The sequence below is a fragment of the Monodelphis domestica genome, chromosome 7 (genome assembly GCF_027887165.1).
Source record: "Monodelphis domestica isolate mMonDom1 chromosome 7, mMonDom1.pri, whole genome shotgun sequence".
NCBI classification, from domain to species: domain Eukaryota; kingdom Metazoa; phylum Chordata; class Mammalia; order Didelphimorphia; family Didelphidae; genus Monodelphis; species Monodelphis domestica.
The window spans coordinates 228,674,021-228,686,531 of record NC_077233.1 but is presented as its reverse complement, the minus strand read 5'-3'; the positions used below and the strand labels follow the sequence as shown (position 1 = coordinate 228,686,531).

Below are 12,511 nucleotides of genomic sequence, written 5' to 3'. Positions count from 1 at the left end.
GGTATCATCTCACACCTAGCAGATTGGCTAACATAACAGCAAAGGAAAGTAATGAATGCTGGAGGGGATGTGGCAAAGTAGGGACATTAATTCATTGCTGGTGGAGTTGTGAATTGATCCAACCATTCTGGAGGGCAATTTGGAACTATGCCCAAAGGGCGACAAAAGAATATCTGCCCTTTGACCCAGCCATAGCACTGCTGGGTCTGTACCCCAAAGAGATAATGGACACAAAGACTTGTACAAAAATATTCATAGCTGCGCTCTTTGTGGTGGCCCAAAACTGGAAAACGAGGGGATGCCCATCAATTGGGGAATGGCTGAACAAACTGTGGTATATGTTGGTGATGGAATACTATTGTGCTAAAAAGAATAATAAAGTGGAGAAGTTTCATGGAGACTGGAACAACCTCCAGGAAGTGATGCAGAGCGAGAGGAGCAGAACCAGGAGAACATTGTATACAGAGACTAATACACTGTGGTATAATCGAACGTAATGGACTTCTCCATTAGTGGCGGTGTAATGTCCCTGAACAACTTGCAGGGATCCAGGAGAAAAAAACACCATTCATAAGCAAAAGATAAACTATGGGAGTGGAAACACCGAGAAAAAGCAACTGCCTGCATACAGAGGTTGAGGGGACATGACAGAGGATAGACTCTAAATGAACACTCTAATGCAAATACTATCAACAAAGCAATGGGTTCAAATCAAGAAAACATCTAATGCCCAGTGGACTTACGCGTTGGCTATGGGGGGAGGGGGGGAGGAAAAGAAAATGATCTATGTCTTTAACGAATAATGCTTGGAAATGATCAAATAAAATATATTAAAAATAAAAAAAAATAAAAAAGAAAAAAAAGAAAAGAGGTCATTGGCAACTCTTAAAAACTGTTGCTATCACCTAAGCAGCTAGAAGAACTACACTCAGAGGGAACAGTGACAAACTGTATAGGATGAAAGGACAAGACATAAATAGGTATATAGATATATGCATGCATAAATACATATACATGTGTATGTATATATATATATACATGACTAAAGCTAAAAAAGAAAAGAGGTTATGACTAAAAGAAATGGGAAAAGAAACAAATGGGGGTAAATTTATATGGAGGGGGAGAACATCGATACACTGGAAGGGTAAAGAGGTTGGAGATAGGAAATACTCAACTCTTATGTACTTTGAAACTGACCCAAAGAGGGAAGAACAATCCAATCCATTGGGGAAGAGAATAGATTTGCGCCCTATAGGGGAGTAGAAGGGTAAAAAACAGACTGGTGGGGAGGGAAGCAGTACAAGGGAGGGAGAGGGTGGGGGGATTTTAAAAAGACTACAGGGGAAAATAAGGGAGGGAATAAGAAGGGAGGGGGGTAGAAAAAGAAATACAAGGGGAACTGATTTAAAGTTAATCACTGGACTAAAAGGTAGAGCTGAAGAAGAAAGGTTAGAATTAGGGAAGGATATCAAAATGCCAGGGAGTCCACAAGTGAAAGTCATAACGTTGAACGTAAATGGGATGAACTCACCCATAAAACATAGACGAATAGAAGAATGGATTAGAATCCAAAACCCTACCATATGTTGTCTCCAAGAAACACACATGAGGCGGGTAGACACCCACAAGGTCAGAATTAAAGGATGGAGTAAGACCTTCTGGGCCTCAACTGACAGAAAGAAGGCAGGAGTGGCAATCATGATATCTGATAAAGCCAAAGCAAAAATAGACCTGATCAATAGGGATAGGAAAGGTAATTATATTTTGTTAAAAGGGACTTTAGATAATGAGGAAATATCACTAATCAACATGTATGCACCAAACAATATTGCACCCAAATTTCTAATGGAGATACTAGGAGAATTGAAGGAATAAATAGACAGTAAAACCATATTAGTGGGAGACTTGAACCAACCATTATCAAATTTAGATAAATCAAATCAAAAAATAAATAAGAAAGAAGTAAAAGAAGTGAATGAAATCTTAGAAAAATTAGAATTAATAGACATATGGAGAAAAATAAATAGGGATAAAAAGGAATACACCTTCTTCTCAGCACCACATGGCACATTCACAAAGATTGACCATACATTAGGTCACAGAAACATGGCACACAAATGCAGAAAAGCAGAAATAATAAATGCAGCCTTTTCAGACCACAAGGCAATAAAAATAACGATCAGTAATGGCACATGGAAAACCAAATCAAAAACTAATTGGAAATTAAACAATATGATACTCCAAAATCGTTTAGTTAGAGAAGAAATCATAGAAACAATTAATAATTTCATTGAGGAAAATGACAATGGTGAGACATCCTTTCAATCCTTTTGGGATGCAGCCAAAGCAGTAATCAGAGATAAATTCATATCCCTGAGTGCATATATTAACAAACTAGGGAGGGCAGAGATCAATCAATTGGAAATGCAAATAAAAAAACTCGAAAGTGACCAAATCAAAAACCCCCAGCAGAAAACCAAACTAGAAATCCTAAAAATTAAGGGAGAAATTAATAAAATCGATAGTGATAGAACTATTGATTTAATAAATAAGACAAGAAGCTCGTACTTTGAAAAAACAAACAAAATAGAAAAAGTACTGGTCAATCTAATTAAAAAAAGGAAGGAAGAAAAGCAAATTAACAGCATCAAAGATGAAAAGGGGGACATCACCTCTGATGAAGAGGAAATTAAGGCAATCATTAGAAATTACTTTGCCCAATTATATGGCAATAAATATACCAATTTAAGTGATATGGATGAATATATACAAAAATACAAACTGCCTAGACTAACAGAAGAAGAAATAGAATTCTTAAATAATCCCATATCAGAAATTGAAATCCAACAAGCCATCAAAGAACTTCCTAAGAAAAAATCCCCAGGGCCTGATGGATTCACCAGTGAATTCTATCAAACATTCAGAGAACAGTTAATCCCAATACTATACAAACTATTTGACATAATAAGCAAAGAGGGAGTTCTACCAAACTCCTTTTATGACACAAACATGGTACTGATTCCAAAACCAGGCAGGTCAAAAATAGAGAAAGAAAACTATAGACCAATCTCCCTAATGAATATAGATGCAAAAATCTTAAATAGGATACTAGCAAAAAGACTCCAGCAAGTGATCAAAAGGGTCATCCACCATGATCAAGTAGGATTTATACCAGGGATGCAGGGCTGGTTCAACATTAGGAAAACCATCCACATAATTGACCACATCAACAAGCAAACCAACAAGAACCACATGATTATCTCAATAGACGCAGAAAAAGCCTTTGATAAAATACAACACCCATTCCTATTAAAAACACTAGAAAGTATAGGAATAGAAGGGTCATTCCTAAAAATAATAAACAGTATATATCTAAAACCATCAGCCAATATCATCTGCAATGGGGATAAACTAGATGCATTCCCAATAAGATCAGGAGTGAAACAAGGATGCCCATTATCACCTCTACTATTTGACATTGTACTAGAAACACTAGCAGTAGCAATTAGAGAAGAAAAAGAAATTGAAGGCATCAAAATAGGCAAGGAGGAGACCAAGTTATCACTCTTCGCAGATGACATGATGGTCTACTTAAAGAATCCTAGAGATTCAACCAAAAAGCTAATTGAAATAATCAACAACTTTAGCAAAGTTGCAGGATATAAAATAAACCCACATAAGTCATCAGCTTTTCTATATATCTCCAACACAGCTCAGCAGCAAAAACTAGAAAGAGAAATCCCATTCAAAATCACCTTAGACAAAATAAAATACCTAGGAATCTATCTCCCGAGACAAACACAGGAATTATATGAACATAACTACAAAACACTCGCCACACAACTAAAACTAAACTTGAGCAATTGGAAAAACATTAACTGCTCATGGATAGGACGAGCCAATATAATAAAAATGACCATCCTACCCAAACTTATTTATCTATTTAGTGCCATACCCATGGAACTCCCAAAAATTTTCTTTACTGATTTAGAAAAAACTATAACAAAGTTCATTTGGAATAACAAAAGATCAAGGATATCAAGGGAAATAATGAAAAAAAACACAAATGAGGGGGGCCTTGCAGTCCCAGACCTCAAACTATATTACAAAGCAGCAGTCATCAAAACAATTTGGTACTGGCTAAGAGACAGAAAGGAGGATCAGTGGAATAGACTGGGGGAAAGCGACCTCAGCAAGACAGTATACGATAAACCCAAAGATCCCAGCTTTTGGGACAAAAATCCAGTATTCGATAAAAACTGCTAGGAAAATTGGAAGACAGTGTGGGAGAGATTAGGAATTGATCAACACCTCACACCCTACACCAAGATAAATTCAAAATGGGTGAATGACTTAAACATAAGGAAAGCATAAGTAAATTGGGTAAACACTGAATAGTATACATGTCAGACATTTGGGAAGGGAAAGACTTTAAAACCAAGCAAGACATAGAAAGAATCACAAAATGTAAAATAAATAATTTCAACTACATCAAATTAAAAAGCTTTTGTATAAACAAAACCAATGTAAATAAGATCAGAAGGAAAACAACAAATTGGGAAAAAATCTTCATAAAAACCACTGACAAAGGTTTAATTACTCAAATTTATAAAGAGCTAAATCAATTGTACAAAAAATCAAGCCATTCCCCAAATGATAAATGGGCAAGGGACATGGATAGGCAGTTCTCAGATAAAGAAATCAAAACTATTAATAAGCACATGAAGAAGTGTTCTAAATCTCTTATAATCAGAGAGATGCAAATCAAAACAACTCTGAGGTATCATCTCACACCTAGCAGATTGGCTAACATAACAGCAAAGGAAAGTAATGAATGCTGGAGGGGATGTGGCAAAGTAGGGACATTAATTCATTGCTGGTGGAGCTGTGAACTGATCCAACCATTCTGGAGGGCAATTTGGAACTATGCCCAAAGGGCGATAAAAGAATGTCTACCCTTTGATCCAGCCTTAGCACTGCTGGGTCTGTACCCAAAAGAGATAATGGACAAAAAGACTTGTACAAAAATATTCATAGCTGGGCTCTTTGTGGTGGCCAAAAATTGGAAAACGAGGGGATGCCCATCAATTGGGGAATGGCTGAACAAATTGTGGTATATGTTGGTGATGGAATATTATTGTGCAAAAAGGAATAATAAAGTGGAGGAATTCCATGGAGACTGGAACGACCTCCAGGAAGTGATGCAGAGCGAGAGGAGCAGAACCAGGAGAACATTGTACACAGAGACAAACACACTGTGGTATAATCGAATGTAATGGACTTCTCCATTAGTGGTAGTGTAATGTCCCTGAACAATCTGCAGGGATCTAGGAGAAAAAACACTATTCATAAGCAGAGGACAAACTGTGGGAGTAGAAACACCGAGGAAAAGCAACTGCCTGACTACAGTGGTTGAGGGGACATGACAGAGGAGAGACTCTAAACGAACACTCTAATGCAAATATTAAGAACATGGCAATGGGTTCGAATCAAGAACACATGTGATACCCATTGGAATCATGCGTTGGCTACGGGGGTGGGGGGAGGAAAAGAAAATGATCTTTGTCTTTAATGAATAATGCATGGAAATGATCAAATAAAATATTATAAAATTTAAAAATAAAAAAATATATCAATAAAAAAAAAAGAATCAACTACCCAGCAAAACTTACTATATTACAAGGGAAAGTATGGTCATTTAACAAAACAAAAGAATTCCAAGCATTTGTAAAGTAAAGACTAGACCTGAATAGAAAATTTGATGCTCAAACACAGAACTCAAGAGAATCATCAAAAGGTAATTAAGAAATTGGGTAAAAAGAAAAACAAAACAAAACAAAAAATAACTTTTTTTAAGAGACCCAATAAGTTAAAATGATATGTCTCCCTATAAGAATACTCTTAAAAATTGCTATTGTCATCTGGGTAGCTAGAAGAATTATACTTAGAGGGAACAGTGACAAACTGTATAGGATGAAATGCCAAGACATAAATTTGTATATAGATATATGTATGCATAAATACATATGTGTGTGTGTGTGTGTATATATATATATTTTTATATATATATATACACACACATATATACAACTAGAGCGAAAAAAAGAAGTTAATACTAAGAGAAATGGGAAAAGAAACAAAAGGGTGTAAATTCATATGTCACAAAAAAGGGGATGGCGGGAGGAGGGGGAGAACATTAATACCCTGGAGGGGTAAAGAGGTTGGAGATAGGAAACACTATTATTACGTGCATTGAAGTTGACTCAAAGAGGGAAGAACAATCAAATACATTGGGGCAAAGAATTGATTTGTGTCTTATAGGGAAGTAGAAGGGTAAGAAATGGACTGGTGGGGGGAGGGGGAGTTTAAAAAGACTAAAGAAAATAAGAGAGTAATAAGAAGGGACAGTGGGGGGGGTAGAAAGGGAAGTAAATTAAGGGTGGGAATTAGAGGGACTGATTAAAAACAAAACATTGGTCTAGAAGGAAATAGTGAAAGAAGAAAAGGCAGAACTAGGAGTGGAAATCAAAATGCTGGGAAATACACAGCTGGTAATCATAACTCTGAATGTGAATGGAATAAACTCACTCATAAAACATAAGTGAATAGCAGAGTGGATTAGAATCCCAAACCCTACCATATGCAGTCTACAAGAAACACACATGAGGAAGGTAGAGATGCAAAGGATAAAAGTAATCTATTGGGCATCAACTGATAAAAAGAAGGCAGGAGTTGCAATCATGATAACTGACAAAGAGAAAGTAAAAATAGATCTAGTCAAAAGAGATTGGGAAGGTAATTATATTCTGATAAAAGGCAGTATAGACAATGAGGAAATATCTGTACTCAATATGTATGCACCAAATGGCATAGCATTCAAATTTCTAAAGGAGAAACTAGTGGAGCTCAAGGATGAAATAGAAAAACTATAGTAGTGGGAGACCTGAACCTTCCCCTATCAGAACTAGATAAATCAAATCAAAAAATCAATAAAAAAGAAGTAAGAAAAGTGAATGTTATCTTAGAAAAATTAGAGTTACTAGATATGTGGAGAAAAATAAATAGGGACAAAAAGGAATACACCTTTTCAGCAGCACATGGTACATTCACAAAGATTGACCATGTATTAGGGTATAAAAACATTGCAAACAAGTGCAAAAGAGCAGAAATAATAAATGCAACCTTCATAATGCAATGAAAATAATAATTAGTAAGGGTACATGGAGAGGCAAATCAAAAATTAATTGGAAATTAAACAATACTATTCTCCAGAATCAATTAAAGAAGAAATCATAGAAACAATAATTTCCTTGAAGGAAATGACAATGATTAGACATCTTTTCAAAATCTATGGGATGCAGCCAAAGATTTATATGATGTTTAATTAGTAGTTTGATTGTATCTAAATGGAAAGTAGTAATTTAAAAAAAAGAATTATCCATGTATGCTTTAAAAAAATTATTTGCTTGTTACATTAAAGTTCCAAGGTATCTCCCTTCTTTCTTCCCCACACTAGAGAAGGCATCATTTGACTAAAATATTAAACTATGTCATGCATAGTTTTTTTTTATCAGTTCTTTCTCTAGAGATGTACATTCACAATTATTCTTCAAACAATATTTCTTTTGCTATATATAATGTTCTCTTGTTTCTGTTAATTTCATTCTTCATAATTTCATGTAGGTCTCAGAGTTGTTTTGATATGTATATCTAATCAGTAATGATATAGAGTATTTTTATATGATTACATATGTCTTTGATTCCTTCATCCAAAAACTGTTCAAATCTTTTGACTATCAATTGGGGAATGGCTCATAGTCTTATATCTTTGACAAAGTTCTTTATATATTTTAAATATAAGATCTCTGTCCAAGAAACTGTCTATAAAATTTCCCTTCCCCAATTTTCTGCTTTCCTTCTGATTTTGGTTACATTAGTTTTATTTGTAAAATCCTATTTTAATTTAATTTTCTTTTAATTTATGATATCTCCTTTTATGGGTAGGTTGTGCATTCATTTTGAGTATATTTTGGCGAGTGGTGTAAAATATTGGTTTTATATCTAGTTTCTGCCATACTACTTTTTAGTTTTCTAACAATTTTTACTAAATAGTGAATTCTCATCCCAAAAGCTTAGGTCCTTGTTGGAGTCAGAATGCAGATGAAAGCATAAGATTTTTCACTTGTTTATTTGGGTATATGTTTTGAAGTTTTGTTTTTATATGATTACTCACAAACGAACAATATGAAAATATATTTTGCATTATTATACATGTATAACCCAGATAGAATTGCTTGCCAGTTCCTGGAGGGGGAAGAAAAGGAGGGAGACAAGTTCAATCACATAACTTCAAAAGCTTAAGTCTTTACTTTTGTTAAACACACAGTCTTATACTACTGTTGGTTATATATTTCTTCTGTTTCACTGAAAAGTCTTTCTATTTCTTAGGCAATACCAGATAGTTTTGATGATTACTGCTTTATAATACAGTTTCAAAATCTAATACTGGGCAATATGTGCTTTTGATGGAATACTCGGTAGGAAAAAACTTCTGTGTCCACAGTTGGCTTCAGCTCTTATTGTTAGGTCTTCTGTCTCAGCTCAACTAGTTCACTTTGGGCTTCAGAGCTGGGATCATTGTCATCATCACTATACTCTGGTATCAGTAGTGTACCAATTCACTCCATATATTGTCAGACATTTGGAAACATCTATTTTTTTTTCTTAATGAACTCACAAATAGCTTGAAGCTTTTAAAGGGTAATTTGCCAAATTAAGGAAAACCAGACAAGAGAACTTAAGTACAGCAAATTTCATGTTGTGCACATTGGTAGAACTTTATAGAATTTTAAAGATTCTAAAAAGGTTTAAATGTTAAATATACTCTAATTTTACGCAAAGGAGATTTAGATTGGTACATGACCCTTAAGTCTGGTTTGGTCTCACAATTCCCCCCATATCTCAGTAGGTCTCATTCCTAGAATAAACCCTAAAGTTGTTCATTTTGGCAATGAACTGTGTGTCTTTTATTTGTTTGGGCTACTCTGGAGCAATCCCACTGTAGAAGAGGAAGATATTTTCCTTTTCTGGTCTTGAAAGGTTTCTTCAGAGTTCATTTCAAGATCATTTTGCACTGACCTAGAAGTTGACTAATTTGCTACTCTATTAGGAAGAAACCTATCTTCAACCTTGTTCCATATCTCTGTTCTTTTCTCTTTGTTTGAAGTAGACTAACAATTCATTTGGAGGCAGCTAGTAGATCTGTGGATAGAGCACTGGGCCTGGAGTCAAGAAGACATGAGTTCAAATCCAGCCTCAGACATATCCTAGCTGTGTGACCCTGGGCAAGTTACTTTACCTCTGTTTGCCTTAATCCACTGAGGAAGGAAATGGCAAACCACTCCAGTATCTTTGCCAATAAACCCTCATGGACAATATTGATATGCTATGTTCTACAGGATCATGAAGTATCAGACACAACTGAACAATGACAGTAAAAACAAAATTATTCATTAGTTAAGATTAGTTCTATTTTTGGTGAAATTAGGTGGCCTTTTGTAATTACCTTAATTAATATCTGTTTATCTCCACTATGTTTTAAGACTACTTTTGGCTAGTAGAGACAGAAGCAGATGAATATCTTTAGCTTGATAGTTATGAGCTGAATTGGGCTGAATTTTCTGCACTAAGTCTAGCACCAGTATGTTGGGCCCCTGGAAGGGGAAGTGTTGGGGGGTAGGACATGAGGATACCTGAGGAGCAAACTAACCTAGTTTGGAAATGGAGTGAATTAAACCTCCTGTGCTAACCAGTAATAGGATGAAGCCAGCAAGTAATTGCTGCATTTTCCAACTTGGTCAGAATAGGGAGACTCAACCTCTTCCCCCTACTCCCCCCTCCCCCAAAAGAAAAAAAATTACTTTCTTTTGCTCATTCTTGTTTTAAGATACTCATGGGCTCAAGGGCCTATAGAGAAGTAATCTTACAGTATTCTCAGATTATTTTTTTTAATATCAGTATGCTTTAAGAACACATTAAAATGAACACAAATATCATTTTCCCCAAAGAAAGAAATATTTCATCACTATGCTTCCTTACATTTTGTCATTCAATCATTTTTAGTCATGTCCAACTCTTTGTGACCTGATTTGGGGTTTTCTTGGCAAAGATACTAGAATGGTTTGCCATTTCCTTCTCCAATTCATTTTACAAATAGGGAATCTGAGGCAAACTGTTATGTAATTTACTTAGGTTCACACAGCTAGAAAGTATATGAGCCAGATTTGAATTCAGGGAGATGAGTCTTCCTGATTCTAGTCCTGGCACTCTATCTACTGAGCTACCTAGAGCATTTTGCCCTTGCATTTTATATATACCTAAAATAGAATTAATAGTGTTGTTTGTGGTAGATTTTGTTTTACATTTCTGAATTCTTTTGTGTGGAAAAAATTCACCTACATTACAAAGGTCATCAAAACAAGTAAATTTCTTTGTTCTAGGATCAACTATGTCTAAGCAGATCACCCACATTATGATAAGCAATCATTTTTTTAAAGAGAAAATTTTAAGATTGGTCCATATTAATTTTAAATAAATTTCTATCAGAAGTAATAATTATTTTTAACTGGGAAGTTCTACTCAGTTTTATGTATACTGAAGATTTGTTTAGAAAGATACAATCTTCATTTGCCTGAGGAATTAAAAAGTAATTCTTGCTAAATGAAAACATGCATATTCCATTTTGACTGATTTTGCTAATTTTAGGGTGTGCTTATTTTGCTTAGATTGTGAGTCTACTGCAAGGCTCTGGGTGTGCACTTTAATGCATTGTGTTGGAGGATTGGAGCCTCTTCCTGTACTGGATACCCATGGGGGAATTCCAGGGCTTGACAAATATTGGAAATTACGACTTGTTTATATAGTTTTGAAAACCACATGGGTTTTGGTTATTTTTTAACTTGTTAATACTTGAGGAGGAGCAGATAAAAAGATTCTTTTTAATAATGACACATATAGGAAAGTAAGTTAGAATTTTTTTAATTAAGTAAATGGAATTAGAGGTGAATAGGCCCTTTGAAAGGCACTAAAGACTTTATTTTATTTTTATTTTTTTTACCAAAGGCAGGACTTTGTATAACTTTGAATTTGAAATTTGACACTATTGATTACCCTTGCCTCTTAGGTACTCTCTGTAGTCTGGGTTTTTTTTTTGATACTACTCTTCCCTGGTTTATCTCCAACCTGTCTGACTCTTCCTTCTTAGTCTCTTTTGTTTGCTCTTCATCAGGCCCCTTAAATTTGATTATTCTGCAGGGTGCTATTCTGGGCCCTCTTTTCTTCTTTCTCTATGTTCTCATTATCCTCATCTGCTCCCCTGGGTTGAACTCTTATCTCTACAGATTCATGTATCCTGCTCCAGTCTCTCCCCTAAACTTCATTCATGAATCATCAGTTGGCTATTGCATTTCAAACTCTATGTTTGAGACATTTTAAAGTCAACATGTCTAAAACCAAACTCATTCTCTTGTATTTTGTTATCTCCAAACCCTCCCTTCTTTTAAACTTCCCTGTTTCTGTCAGAGGTACTATCATCCTTCAAGCGTCTCAGATTTGTAATATTAGCATTATCCCTAACTCTTCACTCTTCCTCACTCCAGATCCCCAGTAGGTTGCCCAATTTTGTGGTTTCTACCTCTTTCACATCTTTTTCATCTGATACCTTCTCTTTACCTATACAGGTACCACTGTAGCTCAGGGCCTCATCACCTCTTGCCTAGATTATTGCAACAGCCTAATTGGCCTCCTTGTCTCAAACCTCCCCACTCCATTACATCTTATACCTTTGCTGCCAAAATTATTTTCCTTAAATGTAGATGTGTTCATGTGAATTCCCCTCCTCAACCAACTCTAGTGACATCTTATTACCCTTTGTATATGATATAACTCCTTTGTTGAGCTTTTAAAGCTGTGGCCTCAATCTGTCTTTCCAGCCTCAGTGGACATTACTGCTTCTTCTACAATGAATGATCCAGCCAAACTGGCCACCTCCCTGTTCCACATTCATAACACTCCATCTCTTGTTTCTGTGTCCTTGAATTGGGATGCACTACCTTCTCATCTCCATAGAGTCCCTCTCTTTTTTTAAGATAGAACTTATATATACTATACTATGTTCTGCATTTTTTGGACTACCCCTTCTGTAACTGTTAGTGTCCTCCTATCAAATTTTCTTGTACTTAACGGTTTTGTATGATAAGTGCTTTAGTTTCTCATCTCAAATGCATATTATGCATTTCTAACTTGATATTCCATAAACATTATAAAACTCAACCCATTAAAAATTGAACTCATTATCTTCCTCCACCAAAATCCTCTCCATTTCCAAACTTCTCTGTTGCTGTAAAGTGCACCATCATCCTTGCACCTATCTAGGTTTGCAACCTAGGTATTATTTTCAGTTCCTCATTTTTTCTCACAGTCATATTCAATCTGGGCCAGCAATTTAATGCTT

At 35.4% G+C, this 12,511-nt stretch overlaps 1 protein-coding gene and 1 long non-coding RNA gene across 3 annotated transcripts in view; one reads left to right on the top strand and one right to left on the bottom strand.

The window, feature by feature from the left end:
- The window catches only part of CYTH3 (cytohesin 3), a 164,248-nt gene that overhangs the window by 67,606 nt on the left and 84,131 nt on the right, over positions 1 to 12,511 (top strand). The window lies entirely within an intron of this gene.
- Positions 1 to 12,511, bottom strand: part of LOC103102815 (uncharacterized) — a 97,763-nt gene that overhangs the window by 65,480 nt on the left and 19,772 nt on the right. The window lies entirely within an intron of this gene.